Source organism: Rhinichthys klamathensis, unplaced genomic scaffold, assembly GCF_029890125.1.
Source record: "Rhinichthys klamathensis goyatoka isolate OS25496 unplaced genomic scaffold, OSU_Roscu_1.1 h1tg000196l_1, whole genome shotgun sequence".
Classification (NCBI taxonomy): Eukaryota; Metazoa; Chordata; class Actinopteri; order Cypriniformes; family Leuciscidae; genus Rhinichthys; species Rhinichthys klamathensis.
Genome location: NW_026606722.1, coordinates 8,675,469 through 8,695,737, shown reverse-complemented (window position 1 = coordinate 8,695,737; position 20,269 = coordinate 8,675,469). Strand labels below are relative to the sequence as shown.

The window sequence follows — 20,269 nt, the reverse complement described above, 5'->3', positions numbered from 1 at the left end:
GGAAAGGTTCCTTGGTAGCTAAAAGTAGGTCTAGCAAGTCTTATATTTCTGTAATTCACACAGATCAAACACAAATATGCTGCCTGAATAGATTGCTAGTTTATTTTGAGTAGCCAGCTAGCAGTTCTACCAGAAAGACTCGGGAGAATAAATACTGTAACAATAAATACATTTATTGATAGCCCAGCAAGCAATAAAGTTCTTTGGCGTAGGCCCCGTCCATAGCTCGCAATCCGAGGGTCCGGACTCTGCATTTCCTGCCTGAAGACGAAGGCAGGGGCGCAGCCGACCCCCCGTGAGGTATAGGAAGGGGCCATCCTGGTGGTGGTGGGGAGGATGGAGGATGGAGGGGAAGGGACCATCCTGGTGGTGGTGGGGAGGATGGAGGTGCATGAAAGCGTCAGCATCTGCGAACTCAGACATGTGTAAGTACTGGTCTTTTATACCACAAGTCTTAGACACGATTGGATAGATGAGAAGGTAATAAGTGACGCAGCAATTGAGTCTTCCTGGCAGAACTTAACGCTAGAGCTTCCATTTCTACCAGAAAGACTCGGGAGAATAAATACTGTAACAATAAATACATTTATTGATAGCCCAGCAAGCAATAAAGTTCTTTGGCGTAGGCCCCGTCCATAGCTCGCAATCCGAGGGTCCGGACTCTGCATTTCCTGCCTGAAGACGAAGGCAGGGGCGCAGCCGACCCCCAAAAGTAGGTGGAATAATAATCCACCGGGACGGAGCCCACCCCCAAAGAACGGTAGAGGAAGTAAACCCACCGGTCGTGAATCCTGGAGATCCTAAAATAGAAAAGAAATTAGAATTAGTGTGGGTTTTTTTTTTTTTTTTATATATATTTTATATAGCCATCTTTGAAGAGTCACGTGGCCACGGGCTATCTTTTGATAGGACACATGGGCCACAGGCCATCTTTTGATAGAACACATGGGCCACAGGCCATCTTTTGATAAGACGCATGGGCCACAGGCCATCTTTTGATAGGACACATGGGCCACAGGCCATCTTTTGATAGGACACATGGGCCACAGGCCATCTTTTGATAGGACACATGGGCCAAAGGCCATCTTTTGATAGGACACATGGGCCACAGGCCATCTTTTGATAGGACACATGGCCACAGGCCATCTTTGATAGGACACATGGGCCACAGGCCAATCTTTTGGAAGAACACGTGGGCCACAAGCCATCTAGATGGGACACATGGCCGCGGGCCGTCTAGAACAATAGTGTGAAACGCCGTTAAAGCAGACACTTAGCCCGCAGGCCATCTTGGTTTAGTAGCTAAACCATGCTATCATAAAAAGTGCCAGCCACTTTGGCAAAAACACCACCACCAGTAGATAAATAGGAATTTACCTAGATCATGACTGGAGAGCTTGCTGAGCTTCGAGAATAGATTTTGAATCTGGTCTTATGTAGGATTCAAATGCCGAGGAGGACCACCTGCCCAGGATTTTAATAGCAGCTGGAGAGATGCCACGCTCGGCTGCTGTAGTAGCGGCTCCAATCCTGAAGGAATGTCCAGTGAACTGAGAGGGGGATAAGCTGCAGCTTTTGAGGACAGAAACTGATGAGTCCTGAACTAGGCTTAGAGAAGTGCTCCGTTAGTTAGGATAAATGGAGGGGAATTTAAAGAAATTAATCAGATGAGAAGGGACAGAATTTATAACTAATTAATAAATTGATAAGTGAAACAGAGCCTTGAGAGTCATTCTTAGAGTTCTTAAGAAAGAGAGTAAAAAAAATTAGGTGAGAAACGCAAATTAGAAAAGACCATGGGGAAATCGGAGTATTTAGCTCCTGGAGTGAATTTGTAAATGCGAGCTGGATGCATGAGCCATGACGCTGTAACAGACAGCTACAATCTGAATACCAATAGAAAAGAGACCATTGCGGACGGGAAGTAATAAAAAGGGGGTTGGATGGATTTTGCTTTTCTAACTTACTTAGTGTGAAATGTTACCGTATAAGCATGACCAACATCTTCAAGGTTACAACACTCAAAGTTCAAGCAATGGGAGAAATTCATTTAAGAATTGCTTTTTAAAGACTACAACAGCGCTGAGAGGAGCTAACGAAATTCCTCCTGGGTTAGTGCATCACAACCTAAATTGCATGAATCCTGCCCACGGGACATGGTTTAAAGAAAATCGAGACAGAATAAGCTAATTAGTGACTAGAGATAGCTACGCTGAGCTACGTAATTCATCAACGACCATCCGGAATGTTGTCTATATGTTGACACTTGAGTCTCTCCATCTTGAATGATCCCGGTTGAACAAAGCGAAAAGTTTTAAATTGTTGGTGAGAGGTAATCGGAGCTGCAAAACGAGCTGTTGAAACTCCGACCCCTGTGCCGGGAGTAGCAGCCCTGCCACATCCAAAGGGATAGACAAAACGATATGCTTAATCACTTTCGAAATGACTATTCCGACATGCTATTCAAAATTATCTGTGGGCATTCCGAGCCAAACCCCACATACACACCGGAGACCCACCACATATTTTGCTGTTTTACTTTTATTTGTGTGTTCTGTAAAGCACTTTGGTCTGTCTAAGCGGCTGTTTAAATGTGCTATATGAACTTGAACACATATCCTGCGAAAAGGGCACAATTATACGCATTTTTATCTTTGTGATACAAAGTGATTGGCAGGCGTTTATCGGAGGTTTACTACAGGTCTTGGCTATGCCTTAAGTAGCAAACAAAGAGAAGGAACGGTAAACAGACTTGGATAATTAGTATTAAAATACTTGCGTGAATTTGAATGCCTGCGAGCAAACTATGGATGGAAGAAATATTAAATTACGATTCGTAATTGTAGACGAGGAAGGAACAATCGGCCGTGATCAGGATGTGAAACAGGAATCTGAAAGAAAAGCAAACATTACTAATTTAACAAACTCTGTAGAGGAGGGCAGGGTGATGGATCCGGGTTGCTGAAGGCCAAAAGCCGTCTGAAAGCCTGTAACGAAGAGTGAAAGCGCGTAGCTATGGCTTTGCATTGGAAGGAATAAGCGCAACCTTAATTATGAAATTGAAGACGATTGATAGCCAAATTAACGTCTCAGGAATGGCATGATCGCCTAACAATAAGATCTGCCTTGATGACAACCATGCTTTGTAGCACAACGATATAACATATTTTGCGACCACGTCAAATCCCTAAGGACCCTAACGACCGCTATAGGATGATTTTGTGAAGAGCGGACGAACCTTGAGTGAGCTTAGAAGATTCATCTAGCCTTTACTGACCTAGATATCCGAATCTGAGATTGGACATGCACCCTTTGTCTAGTATGGGTTTTTTTTTTTTTTTTTTTTTTTTTTTATATCGGCTAAATCTGACTTCATAATACGGTACTTACCTGAAGTAAGGTGACGGCGTCCTGTCAAGAAGCTACTATCATTACCTAAATGATACTTGATCTGTTTTTTTTTTTTTTTTTTTTTTTGAGCGTAGAATCCTTTTCTCAGATGCGCAGCATATGCCTGACATGGCTCCCAAGTTGCTCTTGCAGACATAGCCCCATTCATGGCTGGGAGATCGCTGGCCACAACAACAGTTGAGACTCTTGAATAGAAAGATACATGAGCATGTAAATCAAACAGTTGAGCAAAGACGATGCCACTCGAATCTCCTTCACAGATTAGTTCTGTTGATTGGTTTGACTTGATACAACTAATATGACTGTTAATTCTACTGAGTTAGCAGTTTTTGCTAAGGATATGTGGCCTTTGACAGGAGCATCCTTAGTCGGGTATTTCCACATTAATGTACAGGAAAATGCAATCACATAAAATATTTCTATCACACATATCAGTGGATTAAGTAGACAGCAGGAAGGTTAAATATTACAGCAATTGTACACATTTCCAATATTGTAGATTAATTTTCATTAAGGGACTTATAATATGATTTTAAAGTAGCCTAAATATGTTGAAAATAGTTGTTTGTGAAATTACAACACTTATGTAAGTATGTAATTAACTGCCATTGTAGAGATATCCACTACAGAATGCATGACAGCCAAATGAACAACTTGCCCTCTTTAGGTCAGGTTTTTTTAATTTTTTTTTTTTTTTTTTATTTAATCAGTTACTCAGTTGTTAGTGGGTATTTGCAAACTGCCCACGAGAGCGTGGTATCGACAACGCTGATATATATATTATATATATATATATTTTTTTTTTTTCTCAACAATTGCACAGTTTACAGGAACGTTCATCTCCATTGTAAAAATACTACATTGTGCAGTTTCCAACATTGCGGGTGTTTTGACAACGCTGATATTATTAGATCACTGTACAGTGGCGGTGACGCGAAACTTGCTTACACTTGCTATGAACATTTCCCCTTTAAGGCGAGCTAACCGGCCCCATTGCAGTCTGCAGATCAGTAACGTTAGTAATTATGAACACGAACGCCACGTCACCGTGGACACCAATTTGAACTCTGCCGCTGGTGTAGGAAGCAACGGAGAAATACTTACCTGGATGAAGTTTAATCATGATAGAGGGGACATATTAACAGTGGCTGGTGGAAGCGCCTACCAAACTTGAAAAACCGACTTGAAAGCCTTGGAAGTGGAGCTTGAACTTGAACCAGCGAGAGAAGATCGCCTCTCGTGATTTGCAGAGTTGTTGATTCATGTCGGTGGATCGGTGATCTGCGGGATAATGCACCCGTGCAGACAGCGAGGTTCTTTTGCTGGACAAGTTGTTGAGAATGACATAGTTCTCTTCCTGCCGGATTATCCTGACTGAGCTGACGCTGTTGAGGCGTTTGATGACGTGAAATGGAAACTGATTGGTTACCCAGGGTGTTTTAGGCCTAGAGAGCAGAACTTCTCATGAGAGGCCTTGGCTGATCATCAAAAACTCTCCGAAGACCACTGTGCATACGGGGAGATGCGGCACTGAACGCGGGAACCTCGACGTGTAGCAGGAGATACGGCGGGACATATCCATCGTCGGAACTCAATAATAGAACAATATGCGTGTCCTGAAACATGTTGGCTGGCGACTGAACGAGAGCTGCATGAAAGCGTCAGCATCTGCGAACTCAGACATGTGTAAGTACTGGTCTTTTATACCACAAGTCTTAGACACGATTGGATAGATGAGAAGGTAATAAGTGACGCAGCAATTGAGTCTTCCTGGCAGAACTTAACGCTAGAGCTTCCATTTCTCTTGGCAGTTTGCTGATAATCCGGTGTCTGAAGTAAAATGCTCGAAACATCTCCTGAGAAAAATCACATGGCCAACCTAGTCTTGGTTATTTAATTTAGATTTAGTCTTATTTTCCTTACCTTGTCATTCAAGGCCAGGGCACTTTATGTACATTTCTGGAACTTGTGCACGCTTCCACATCCCGCGCAACTAGGATCTCCCAGGAACACTCATTATATATTGCTGCGTACATTTATCCGTGTCACCTAGATGCGCGTGCGCGAGCGGTGCGCGATCATGGTCGACTGACAACGAGATTAGCAGCTGAAGAGTTCGGCCGTTTTTAAAAAATTGAATTATGAATTTAAAAGTTGCCGAATGGATTCATTTGGAGACTCCGAAATCGGCAGAGATAGGCAGGCAATGCAAAACAAAATCTTACATTGGGAAATAGTGGGGGGGACAAAACTTCGATTTTGAAATGTGGGGGGGACATGTCCCCCCCACGTATAATGGCTCCTGGATTACACGGTTTTAACATAAACTAATAAACTTAATGTGATGCACTTATCTCAGTCATACATAAATTAAACATGTAAGAAACGGGTAAGATTTCTGCACTCAAAAAAAAAATCACGATATATTATTAACTATTTGCATCTATTTTAATTTATTTTAATAATCACATCCATGCATTGTGATGCATAATGCACAAAAGCACTTGTGAAAATTACAAGCTCCTCCAGTCATATTTGTTATCACCGGGTTGATATTATGGGCACTTCTAAGGATTTGACAGGTTATGTTCCAAAAGATATTCAAAGTTTTGATTTGCATTAATTTCTTCTGTGTTTTCTGTGCAGATGTTGTACTTTACTAGTATATTGTCTATTACTATAATCTATTTCAGATTAATGACACTCAAACACAAGATAAACTGTGGTTGGTTCTCTTCAAGTCCTGATGAATTCCATAAAGTTTCAGTTATTGTGCATTTGCATGTAGTAGACCTTGTGTGTGTGTGTGTGTGTGTGTGTGTGTGTGTGTGTGTGTGTGTGTGTGTGTGTGTGTGTGTGTGTGTGTGTGTGTGTGAGTGTGTGTGTGTGTGTGTGTGTGTGTGTGTGTGTGTGTGTGTGTGTGTGTGTGTGTGTGTGTGTGCGTGTGTCATTCTTCATTTTTTTCTACTTCTTCAGGTTGTAATTTTTGCCTGCTCCTCTCTCTTGCTCTCTCTCTTGCTCTCTCTCTCTTGCTCTCTCTCTCTCTCCCCCTCCTCCTCCTCCTCCTCTCTCCATCCATATGTGTGTGTACACTTCCTCTCTGTGTCAGTGTGTGTGTGTGTGTGTGAGAGAGATCTGTCTTCATGTAGATGATGGTAAGTCTTCACTCTTCCTCTGGCATTTGATGTGTTTTGGTCAGAAGACACGTGTGTTTAGTATTATAATCCATTCGATAGTTTAATAATCAGTCAAATAGTGTTTAAGTCAAGGTGCTGGTAATGTGTGAGTGGTTTTCTGCCTGTTTTTGTGTGTATGTGTGTATTTGACTAGCCTATATTTGATAGAAAATTTGAATGACACATAAGAAAACTTGTTGCTAGAGGTCTGCATTCATCAGTTTATCTATCTATCTTCTTGCGTTATGTTTTTTGCCGATATGATATATAGTGATTTTAAATTTTGCTTAATAATTAGTCATGAATATTTGCTCTTGGCAATTTGTCCCATGCAATATTGTCCAGTTGTGTGTAAATATTCATATATTTTGTTCATTCATACTTTTGTGATATTCATCCCACGGTATGCGATGTACATAAGAAGATCTGATCATGTGTTCTTTCAGATGTTTGGCAGAATTATGAGTATGTTTGATTGATAACTCCCTGAAGCTGCTATTAAAATGTTGTCTGGCAAAAATCTTCAGTAAGATAATAACTTGATGTTTTTTAGATGCTTTGAGACTAGCAAATGCCTGCAGTGTGTTGGCTAAAATGTATTGTAGATTTTCAGATGAATTTGATTTTTTTCTTTAATAAATCATTTTATATTATGATTAGGATTTATATATATATATATATATATATATATAAATCCTAACCATAATGTAAAATAATTTATTAAAGAATAAATTAATATATATTATTAAAGAATAAATTCATATTACAAAACATTGCCACAGTTTTACCACAGTGCTAGTTTGATGATATTGAGATTATAGACTGTAACTCAATCAGCTGATAATGACAGGCGGGCAAATGCGTTTTTTTTAGCCCAATTCTTAAAGGAGAGGCTCTTTAGTCTTTGCTGGTTTTTTAAGATCTTTGAAGAGAAACTGACGATTTAAAATATGCACTGATATCTGAAGCATTGTGTATTATGAACGGACATGAATGCTGTAAAGTTGCTCCAGTGCATCGTAGTGTCCACATGCTCATGAAGCTTGTAGTTGCGGATTGTAAGCTGCAGTACAGAAGGACCTACTAAAGCATTATTAAATACAGCATGGCAGAAAGCGTTTTGCTGTGCATTAGCAGTCTTAAGCAGATTGTCTGTGTCCTGTTACCCACGCTCGCTCCCTTCAGAGTTGACAAATCTGAGTCTCGCAACTGACCCGGTCATTTTATCACAATTAAAATTCTGTTATTATTTACTCACCCTCATGTGCACTAAAAAAAATATTTAACCCTACATTTAAGATTGATCTATTTTAATTGCATGTACATTTTCCATCTATTTGGATTACAGAGTTTTAACCAGTGGTGGACAGTAGCTAATGGCGCTTTTCCACTGCTGGTACGGCTCAGTACAGTTCGGCTCGGCGCGGCACGGTTCGGCTCGCTTCGCTTTTCCACTGCTGGTACGGCTCAGTAACGTAGACTCACTGTATTCCGGACACTTTGCACAGTAAAGCGTCCCGTAAGATATCAATCCGCAGAAAGATAAACCTGATTGGCACATGCCTTCCACATGTTCCAAAGTTTGATTGACACATTTTGGACTAATCATTTTGGAGAAATCTTGAAAAAACTGCCGGGAGACGCAGTGTCCGGATTACCGTGAGAACTCACGGTGTTCCGGACGGCTGAAAATTTCTACTCACGGTGTTTCGGACAGTTAAGAAGGAGTCATTTCTAATGTAAAACACATACGTTTTTACCAACTATAAGTTGGTAAAATAATCATATTAATCTTCATAACTTTGTTGTATAAGTGTCTATACACTCTTTTAATCGACGATTGCTCATGTGAGCATTATATTCTAACGTTAACGTTATATTTAAGAATTTAAAATCCCTTAAAAAAGTACAAATATTTGCAAATTGTAACTCATAATTATTTTATAAGACCATAAGAATGTTTTTTTTTTGTCATTTTCTGGTGGGTGAACATGTTTTAAGAGCCGTTTTCTACGGAGGTATTCTCCCCTCTTGCCGGAAAACCTCCCCCCCCCCCCCCCCCCCCCCCAATTTTCTGAACAGTCATTGGTGTATGTTAGAAACTCACATTGATTTCTTTGAAACGACTGGCTCTGGAAACATAGGATTGGTCGGAATCGAAAGAAGAGGAGGCAAAGATGACACGGATATATATATATATATGCCGTGACCTGAAAGTTTTTATTTATAGAATTTGCGAGAAAAGGTCAAGTGTCCGGAATACAGTGAGTCTACGTTACGCTTTAGCTCGGTTTGCTTTTCCACTGCAGTTAGTACCGCTTCAAAGTGGGTGGGATTATAGACTGATCGTTAAAGTTTGTCAGCTCCTCGGCAACCAACAAGAGGAAAATTCTTTTGTTCTTCTTCAAGCAAGTAGTTTTAAAACAGGTGCTACAGCGGTGGCTGTTACTGGCTATTTAAATCTAGCGGGTTTGATGTCTCGCAAATACAATGACGCTGGTAGTGACGATTCAGTCTGACCAATCAGTGATCTGCAGTGTGTTCACGTCACATTTTAGTGTCAGTACCGTACCATGCAGTGGAAAAGCGCCATTAGTATTTTCATGAAAGCCCCAGTTCTCAGCACAGTTTTGAAAACTGCTAAGAAGTGAGCATGGTAAAGCTGCGAGTAGAGGGGGACGAGAGGAGAATGACAGCACAGTAACGGCATCGACAGTTTTATTTCTCTCTCATTGAGTTAAAAGCATCAAAGCTTAGTTCCCACAAATGCATGCTGCAGTTCACCATTACACACACACAACACAATATACACATGCTTTTATAAGCTCACCGTACATTACGCAAATACATACAGCTATAATTGAATTCACAAATAAATGCACAGCCATTCGCATTTGTACTCTGCTATCTAAAATGTAATTTTGTAAAGACTGATAAATCACAGTGTGGATGAATCCCGTTTGTGTCGAAGACTCGGGATCTATTGAAGAGAACTTGTGCGACACAAAAACTCTTACAAAGCAAAAACAAACTCTCATTTTGACCCGTTACTACACCTCTCACTTACTGTATGCGATCTCACTGTTTGAAGAGGAAATCAACGCTTGCTGTCATGAATCATTAAAGGATTAGTTCACTTTTAAAAAAACTTTTGCTGATAATTTACTCTCCCCCATGTCATCCAAGATGTCCATGTCTTTCTTTCTTCAGTCGAAAAGAAATTAAGGTTTTTGATGAAAGCATTCCAGGATTTTTCTCCATATAATGGACTTCAATGGGGTCCAAACGGTTCAAGGTCCAAATGACTGTTTCAGTGCAGCTTTAAATGATACCAGACGATGAATAAGGGGCTTATCTAGCGAAATGATCGGTCATTTAAAAAATAAATAATAAAGTTTAAGTTTTATAAGCACAAATGCTCGCCTTGCTCTGTTCTGTGAGACCTTTTCAACATAATTGCGTATTACGTGACGTCACGAACGCGCATTTGTGCTTATAAAACTTAAACTTTTTTATTTATTTTTTAAATGACCGATCGTTTCGCTAGATAAGACCCTAATTCATCGTCTGGTATCGTTTAAAGCTGCACTGAAACTGTCTTTTGGACCTTGAACCGTTTGGACCCCATTGAAGTCCATTATATGGAGAAAAATCCTGGAATGTTTTCATCAAAAACCTTAATTTCTTTTCGACTGAAGAAAGAAAGACATGGACATCTTGGATGACATGGGGCTGAGTAAATTATCAGCAAAAGGTTTTTTAAAAGTGAACTAATCCTTTAAGCGAGGCGTCATCTCATTGGATAAGGTCACACGGTCTCATGAATAATTATGAGACACCGATGAGTCATCAATGTACTATGTACAAGAAAACATCACAAAGAAGAATTTAAACCCAGAAGATAAAAATGATGTTCAACACACATAAAATCTCATGATGAAAAGTTTCATGACCCTTTAAGTTTAAGCAGACAGTCTACTAATACTCTAATGACTGCTAGTTGATGTAGTTGCAAAGTTACTTTAGTAGAGCGTCTATAGTGGACCTTCGAAATAAAGTGTTACCGAATATGCTTATATTTCAATCAGTACTGAAAAGTATCATTTCAGTCTTTTAGAATTTAGTTTGCCCAACATTTGTGTGCTATGTTGCTTTATGCTTATTAGAGTATTGGTGGCCATTTTGTATGAATTTGTACAATGGGATTTTTATGAAATGTGTGTGATTCGTACAAAAGTAAGCTGAAGATCTAAAGGTCTAAACCTAACCTTCACTGAGGCGTAAGCAGATCATACGAAAACATACAAATGAGATTTCATATCAATTAACCACCAATTCAGCAAAACATAAAATAGTTACAAATCACGTTAATCAGTTTGGTGAAGCACTATTAGTGTTAAATTGCCTTGAGAAAAACAGTTTTCTGAGGATTTTGCATATGTGAAGCAGTGTGCTGTATGCTGCGGTAAAAGTGCTCTCTGTGTGTGTGTGTGTGCGTGTGTGTGTGTGGATATAAAACCGTTCTAAAGATTATATCTAGTGCCTTGAGTTTCACATTTAACTCGGGTGGGCTGCAGCCTGCAAGATATATTACTCCGTTCCTGGACCACAAGGACACCTTGCATGCATGAACGTAAGATGCAGTGCTGATTTTATGCCAAAGGTGACGCAATAAGTACCGAATAATTCTTGTCAGCGCTGGCAGGATTTTATAGGTGCTGTATGTTATGTTTTAACTGTACTAAAGCATAAAAATACCATATGTTTGCAGAGATTTAGCAGTTCACATACTTGTTACACTGAAAAACTATGCAACAGCCAGTTATTCTATTTTAAAATGTTTTGGTCTGTGATCCCGCCCACTGCCAGGGAGTATGCGTGTGATGTCACCGTCAGCTGGAGTGACTGCGGTTACGTATCCTGGGTAACATCAAACCAGGTCTCATTGACATTGAGACGTGGTCTGGGAAGCACATGTTCATTTTCTCATATTTGAGGCGTGGTTTACGAATGCCCAGAGCCGTTTATTGGGTGCTACGAATGTCTATCAAATGCGCTTGTACGTAGCTCATAGCCAATCGTTTCAGTTATACCAGATGACGTATGTAGAGCGAAAGAAATTAGACAAGGAAGAAGACGATGGGTCAGAGATTTATTTGCGTTCTAAACTATTTAGAACAATATCCAAGGCTGCATCGAAAGGTAACTTCGTGTCTGCTGCCATGTTGGATCCATAGGTATAAACAAACTGCTTCGGTGTGTCGCATAGACGTCGTCATCGTCTTGCTGTTCCCTCCCCGTTCTGTGATTGGTCCCCTCGCTGAGGCGAAAATTTGGTCCATGGTATCCAGACTACCTAGCAGTGTGAATAAAATCGCGCTGCGCAAAGGCAGTATGGGGAAACCCAGGCTAGCGGTTACGCACACTGAGTGGCAAAAAGACTGGCAGCATCGGTTTTCAGTGTGAATGCTGCGAAAAACACATCTAAAATGGGAAAGAGCTTTGAGATTGACTGTATAAATATATTTGGCAAAAAATCTGAGGTATATTTTTTTACAGATCTTGAAAAGCTACAGAAAAGAGAAGCAAATGGATCGCTGCAATTCATAAAAAACAACGACTAGGTGGATTTGCAGTTATCATTTTGTGTCAATATGCTGAATTTTGGGGTAAAATCATCCCCTATATATTGTATTGTTTTATATTGTGTTGACAACTCATCAATTAAATAGTTACCAATCGTATATTCTGCGTAATTGGATGTTTTTAAATAAACACTCATAAAAAACTATACGCTCGATTTGATGATATATATAACATTGATATAAGGGATCGCCCGGAATTAGACCTTCTTATATTGTATTTATATGAAGCTTTCACTAGCATGTATTTTCCCGGTGTCGAAATCAGGCACATATAAATATCAATGCATGTATGCATAAATGCATGTCAATATCCATGGATCACTGGATCTTTGGTAAGTTGTAAGGAAACACTATATCGAGTCCAACCTTTTGTTTTACTCGCATTTTCGCAGTTTCCTCTATTAAATCCAGTCACTCACCAGCTCTTCTGCCACTCAGTCCGGCTGAGGGAGTGTGTTCTGGCGGGAAAGGGACGTCAATGCATACCCACTATTTACCCAATTCATAGTTCCCTTTCAAGGGAACTTCGAGCTGCGTCAAACGCTGTGGGAACACCCGACTCAGCGTCTCGTTCCCTATCAGGGAACTAGGGTTACATACGTAACCGAGACGTTTTCATGTGACATCACATCCTTGTAGGAACGCAAGGCTTTTCGTCATTGCACGCTGGTTATTTTTACCAGGTTCGTAGTAAGTACTAATGTTGTAAGACAGTGATATTAAAAGACAAAATTCAATATGCACCTTATTGATGTACATGCATGCAGATAAACACAGAATATAAATGCAACACAAGGTTTCTCGGTTTTCCATTGAAAACCATAATAAAGAAAACGAGTTGTGTTCATATTCTGGGCTCATCTGTTTGTCTGAATATAGTATACATTAAAAAAGTTAGATTTTTTATATCACTGTTTTACTACATTAAGGCACTTTAAGGGTGGGTTGCACCAATAAGGATTGAGCAGCGGCATCTTCCGCCTCTCGATCAGCCCTTTAATTCTTACGATCTTTCTGCGTAGCAGTTTAAACAGACAGTTGACATTTTACAAGTTTATTTTCATTATCAGTAAGGGCTGCTAATGTCAGAGAGAGAGTTTCGGGTGGTCTATGGAATGATATTCCAGACATTATTCAAAAGGAATTGCAAATTGTATTTGCAATTGCGTTTTCTATTTGTGGACGCTGTCATGATTCTGCCTTAGTATTCTTGATTTTCCTAGTCGTGAGGCAGGATCATGACAGAATCATGTTTTATGTACAAGCGCATGGTCTGTTATTTGGACCATGTGCTTGTGTTGTCTCGTCTCGTTACCCCGCCCCCTTGTTATCCTCGTCTTGTGATTATTGTCTAGTCAGTTTCACCTGTCCTCGTCATTAGTGTTCCCTATTTAATCCTCTTGTATCTGCTGTCTTTTGTCGGTTCATTGTGATTGTTACCTGAGTGTTAATCCTTGTCAAACCTTTGTCAGAGTCTGTGAGTATCTTGTCAAGAGTTGTAGTCCTGTTGCGCTATTGCCTGTAAAGGTTATTTGTTTTCTTATAGTTATCTGTCTCAGTCTAGTTAGTCTTCATTGTCCTATCTTGTTTTGCCCCCTCGTGGGCTTTGTTTTCCTGGTTATTTGTTTAATAAATCGTGTTGCCTTGACTACTGTCTGCTATTGGGTTCATCCTTCCTCATCCTCATAACAGAATGAACCGACCAACAAGGAACCCAGCAGACAGTATGTCCTCTTTTGTTGAGCATAACCCGGATGACCTTGCACAATGGTGGCGGAGGACTATTTCTGATGCAAGTAATGGCAAGCTGCCAATTCCTCCCCAGGGAGACCGGTCCCTGAGGGAGTACGCCCAGGTTGCAAACGAGAGGAGGCTTTTCCTACCTGATATCCTCCTCAACCGCTACCTCATTGCGGGTCTCAACGCTCCTCCACCCCTGGCTGAACGGGAGAAGCTGGTCTGCTGCCCGTTTGGTGAGATGGTGGATTGTTTGTCACGGAGGGAGTCGCGGGGTTCCACCTTGTCGTCACCATCACCCAAGCTGTCAGTGATCCCGGAGGGTCGTGTTATAGGCGTCGCGACGCTTGGGGACCAGGCTGGCTCCCTCACGACTCCCGAGGTTTCATCCACACCCGCAAGTCTCCGTGGAAAACGAGGGAGACGGATTTCCTGGGAGTCTGCTTCGGAGTCTTCAGCGACGGAGTCTTCCCTGCCTGAGACAGCCCTCCCACTTCCAGTCATGGACCCTGCTGCGCTTGTCCTGCCGATCTCCAGTCCAGCTGTGACATCAGCTCCGCGTCCCAGAAGGAAGAGGAGGAGGAAGGGACCCTCTTGTCCTCCGTCTCTGTCTTCCCATGAGCCCGCTCCAGCAAGCGCCGTCCATGAGCCCGCTCCAGCAAGCGCCGTCCATGAGCCCGCTCCAGCAAGCGCCGTCCATGAGCCCGCTCCAGCAAGCGCCGTCCATGAGCCCGCTCCAGCAAGCGCCGTCCATGAGCCCGCTCCAGCAAGCGCCGCCCTAGAGCCCGCTTCAGCTAGCCCTGTCCCAGAGCCCGCCTCAGCAAGCGCTGTCCCAGAGCCCGCCTCAGCTAGCGCTGTCCCAGAGCCCGCCTCAGCAAGCGCTGTCCCAGAGCCCGCTGAGAGAGTTGCGGCCGATCTAGCCGCTAAGGAGGTTCTGCGAGCAGTTTCAGCTCGTCAGGAGATGCCCGTCATCATTGCGGCCAAGACCCTTTCCGATTACCCGTCTCGTCGCTATTCTTGAACCCCCTGTCTGTCCTGCCTTGTCCTCAGCTCCCAAGCCTGTCTCTGTGAGCGCTGCACCTGATCCTATCCCGGTGAGCGCTGCACCCGAGCCTGCCGCTGTTATTGCTGCACCCTGTCCTGCCCCTTTGCCTGCTATGTCTCACGTCAGGAGTCCCGGTTCCGCATCCTTTGTGTCCTCGTCTGAATCTGTTGCTGCTAATTCCCGGTCTGTTTCCCCGTTCGTCCCTGTCTCCACCAGCCCCCGGACTGTTTCCCCATCTGTCCCTGTTTCCACTAGCCCCCGGACTGTTTCCCCGTTTGTCCCTGTCTCCACTAGTCCCCGGACTGTTTCACCGTTCGTTCCTGTCTCCACTTGTCCCCGGACTGTTTCCCCTGTCACCATTAAACCCCGGACTGTTTCTCCCAAGACCTCTACTCATGTGTCCCTGTCCAAGCCTGCCCGGAGTTCTCGTCCTCAGCCCTCCTCCCGTGGACCCAAGAACCCCAGTCCTCCCATCCACCCTGGACCTCCCCCCATGAACTCTGTGTTTCCTCCTCCTCCTTTGCCTTGTATGTTGTTTTTGATTTTTCACCCGAACCCTGTTATTGTTTATTCCTGTTTGCCATTGTTAATGTTTTCCATGTTTTGTTGGTTCGTGTCTTTGTCACAGTCTGTCATGCCCCGTGTTTAATGTCCCCTTGAGGAGCGTCTGGTAGCCGCTCCTTAAGGTGGGGGTTCTGTCATGATTCTGCCTTAGTATTCTTGATTTTCCTAGTCGTGAGGCAGGATCATGACAGAATCATGTTTTATGTACAAGCGCATGGTCTGTTATTTGGACCATGTGCTTGTGTTGTCTCGTCTCGTTACCCCGCCCCCTTGTTATCCTCGTCTTGTGATTATTGTCTAGTCAGTTTCACCTGTCCTCGTCATTAGTGTTCCCTATTTAATCCTCTTGTATCTGCTGTCTTTTGTCGGTTCATTGTGATTGTTACCTGAGTGTTAATCCTTGTCAAACCTTTGTCAGAGTCTGTGAGTATCTTGTCAAGAGTTGTAGTCCTGTTGCACTATTGCCTGTAAAGGTTATTTGTTTTCTTATAGTTATCTGTCTCAGTCTAGTTAGTCTTCATTGTCCTATCTTGTTTTGCCCCCTCGTGGGCTTTGTTTTCCTGGTTATTTGTTTAATAAATCGGGGTTCCGGGGTTCTTCCCACCGGAGCCTCGCTTTCGACTTCAAAATGGCGGCATCGTGAAATCAGCGTATTGACCCTTCGCAGGGAGCTTGATTGACAGGTGATCTGACCAATCATACTTCGCCATCCGCCATTTTGTCCGACAAAGCAGTCAGGAGAGTGATTAACATGGGAGGATTTGAACTTGAAAAACGGAATGTACTGACGTCTTTCTGCGGTTAAAACAACATTCCTTCGTATGTTCATTCATGTTTATTTGATGCTATAAATGAACTAGAAGGAAGAGATGATCGGATCACGAACAGCTTTAACTGATGCTCTACAGCGATCTGTCACGATACATTAAAGAGCCACAAAACGGTATTTATTGTTTAAATTTCTTTTTAAAAAATGACCAAATTTGAAAGGTGAGACTTTGTTTAATATGTTTAATATCAAAAGTAACCGAAAAGTAACCTTGTCAGTCTGCGATGTATTTTTCACTGCGTGAGAACATGGTGTGTGTGTGTGAGAGAGAGAGAGAGCAGCGTAGCTTGTCGGACATAGCGACAGTAAATAAGGGGGGGCGGGTCTTTGCGAACAGTCAATTGCAAATCGCACATTACCATTTGCATTTTCGTTTAAGCGAACGCACACTGACTGCCAAATTTCAAATGGAAAAGCAAAGTCCGTTTGCAACTGTGTTTCCCATATCTTACGAGTTTTGGCCCTGTCATATTTAAATAGCAATTTCAATTACCACATCTGCTTTTTCACTTTCTCAGCGTCGCGTATGTAGCCAGCCAAAACTCAAATGGAACACTAATTCCCTTAGTATTTCCATTTCCGATGCCTCACGGAAACCTGTCAATCAGTGTCAAGGGTGGGATTATGCTATGGGGCGTGTTTGTGTTGGCAAGTGACGTCACTCACAGTCGACGGTCAAGAGGAGATGCCCTGAACAGAGCCCGGTTTATTTTAAACAATGGAGGTTGTTGGAGAAATTGTGGAGGACCTTATGATGCTCGCGCAGCAAGTTGATGACAGTACATCCTATACAGATTTCCTCTCACTCAGAAGCCATTTAGTTTTGGATAAGTTAAATGAGTTTGTGGCCTTGACCAACAGCAACATCAGTAATGTTATCAACACAAACACTCCCCATAGCATAATCCCACCCTTGACACTGATTGACAGGTTTCCGTGAGGCATCGGTGGTCAATAAAAAAGGAAATGGAATATGAACATTGTTGCTGTTTAATTGGTGAATCCATCATGGTGGAGAAAATGAATCGTAGATGGAGGCTTGATCAGTGTTAAACTTTGCTTAATTGAATCCTTATTGGTGCACGTGTTTTTCACATTGAGGGCCCTATTTTAACGATCTGAAACGCAAGTATCAAGCGCGAAGCGCAAGTAACTTTGTGGGCGGGTCTTGGGCGCTGTTGCTATTTTACCGGCGGGATAAATGACTCTTGCGCCCGACTCAAGTTTAAAAGGGGTTGGTCTGAAATAGCTTCATTATTCATAGGTGTGGTTTGGGCGTAACGTGAAATAAACCAATCAGAGCGTCATCCAACATACCCTTTAAGAGCAGGCGCGCATGTTGCATGGCGGATTGTTATTATTATGGCGGATTTACCAGGCGCGCGCCAGGAGCTGTTCACAGCCGAGGAGACCGACGTTCTCGTCAGGGCAGTGAAAGACAGAGAAGTGACGTTGTATTTTTTTCCTGGCTCTTGACGGACAAACTAATTTGTCAGATGTCCTTATATACATATGTGTCTTGCCACTATTGGGCAAACAGGTCTGATCCGTCATTACTACAATTAGCCTGAATAATTTGGGTAAATGTGTAACCTAGATTTAGGCCTAAATTTTTTTACATCTTCATGGACACCACAATGATTTACCTCATGTGTTAATATTTTTCCTTGTTATAATGTATGATTTGCAAAAATAAAAACTGCTGCATCTGTGTTGGTGAGAGAATCAAAGTGTATGCGCGTTGTGCTCCCGCTACATTATGGCCAAGCATGCGCGCTTAAAATAGCAATATGAACAACGCGCAATGCGCCACTGACTTTAGACTAGGTTTGTTCTGGTCAGTGGCGCAATTGTTTTCTCGAACTGCAAAATAGCACCTGGGAATGTTTGCGCCGAAACACGCCTCCTTTTTGCGCTGACCTGCCCAGGGAGCGCAAGTTCATTTCCTAGTTTACCGACGTGCGTCTGTGGAGGGAAAAGCCCGCTTTGCGCGGGTGCAAAATAGGAATGATACATGCGTCAGTGTGCAAAGTCATTTGCGCCGGGTGCAAGATAGGGCCCTAAGCGTTTTAGAACGTTCCGCTGTTTTTATGGATCACAAGTGCCCAAAACATGCATCTTGTACACATATTTTTTGAGATGGAAAATGGCCAGGCTTGTGCTGCAGTTCTGTGGCTGTTTTGTTTCGCTCCGCGACAGTGTTCGCTGGAGGAAAACATTGCTTATCGCAGCCATGGAAGCCAGCAAACAAACTGGTTCAGAGATCGCAGATTCTACCGGACCTAAAAAGCATTGGCATTCATCTAAAAATCTCTATTACCACAGGCAACTTTTAACCAATAGCTGCAGTCTTCAGTGTCACATGGTCCTTCGGAATCATTCTAATATGCAGATTTGCTGCTCAAGGAACATTTCATATTAATACAGGTCCTTCTCAAAAAATTTGCATATTGTGATAAAGTTAATTATTTTCCATAATGTAATGATAAAAATTAAACTTTCATATATTTTAGATTCATTGCACACCAACTGAAATATTTCAGGTCTTTTATTGTTTTAATACTGATGATTTTGGCATACAGCTCATGAAAACCCAAAATTCCTGTCTCAAAAAATTAGCATATCATGAAAAGGTTCTCTAAACGAGCTATTAACCTAATCATCTGAATCAACTAATTAACTCTAAACACCTGCAAAAGATTCCTGAGGCTTTTAAAAACTCCCAGCCTGTTTCATTACTCAAAACCGCAATCATGGGTAAGACTGCCGACCTGACTGCTGTCCAGAAGGCCATCATTGACACCCTCAAGCAAGAGGGTAAGACACAGAAAGAAATTTCTGAACAAATAGGCTGTTCCCAGAGTGCTGTATCAAGGCACCTCAGTGGGAAGTCTGTGGGAAGGAAAAAGTGTGGCAAAAAAACGTTGCACAACGAGAAGAGGTGACCGGACCCTGAGGAAGATTGTGGAGAAGGACCGATTCCAGACCTTGGGGGACCTGCGGAAGCAGTGGACTGAGTCTGGAGTAGAAACATCCAGAGCCACCGTGCACAGGGGTGTGCAGGAAATGGGCTACAGGTGCCGCATTCCCCAGGTCAAGCCACTTTTGAACCAGAAACAGCGGCAGAAGCGCCTGACTTGGGCTACAGAGAAGCAGCACTGGACTGTTGCTCAGTGGTCCAAAGTACTTTTTTCGGATGAAAGCAAATTTTGCATGTCATTCGGAAATCAAGGTGCCAGAGTCTGGAGGAAGACTGGGGAGAAGGAAATGCCAAAATGCCTGAAGTCCAGTGTCAAGTACCCACAGTCAGTGATGGTCTGGGGTGCCATGTCAGCTGCTGGTGTTGGTCCACTGTGTTTTATCAAGGGCAGGGTCAATGCAGCTAGCTATCAGGAGATTTTGGAGCACTTCATGCTTCCATCTGATTTCATTTTTCAGCACGACCTGGCACCTGCTCACAGTGCCAAAACCACTGGTAAATGGTTTACTGACCATGGTATTACTGTGCTCAATTGGCCTGCCAACTCTCCTGACCTGAACCCCATAGAGAATCTGTGGGATATTGTGAAGAGAAAGTTGAGAGACACAAGACCCAACACTCTGGATGAGCTTAAAGCCGCTATCAAGGCATCCTGGGCCTCCATAACACCTCAGCAGTGCCACAGGCTGATTGCCTCCATGCCACGCCGCATTGAAGCAGTCATTTCTGCAAAAGGATTCCCGACCAAGTATTGAGTGCATAACTGAACATAATTATTTGAAGGTAGACTTTTTTGCATTAAAAACACTTCTTTTATTGGTCGGATGAAAGATGCAAATTTTTTGAGATAGGAATTTTGGGTTTTCATGAGCTGTATGCGAA

At 42.5% G+C, this 20,269-nt stretch overlaps 1 protein-coding gene across 7 annotated transcripts in view; it reads left to right on the top strand.

Annotated features, from left to right (window-relative positions):
* The window catches only part of gphnb (gephyrin b), a 127,789-nt gene that overhangs the window by 70,833 nt on the left and 36,687 nt on the right, over positions 1–20,269 (top strand). The window lies entirely within an intron of this gene.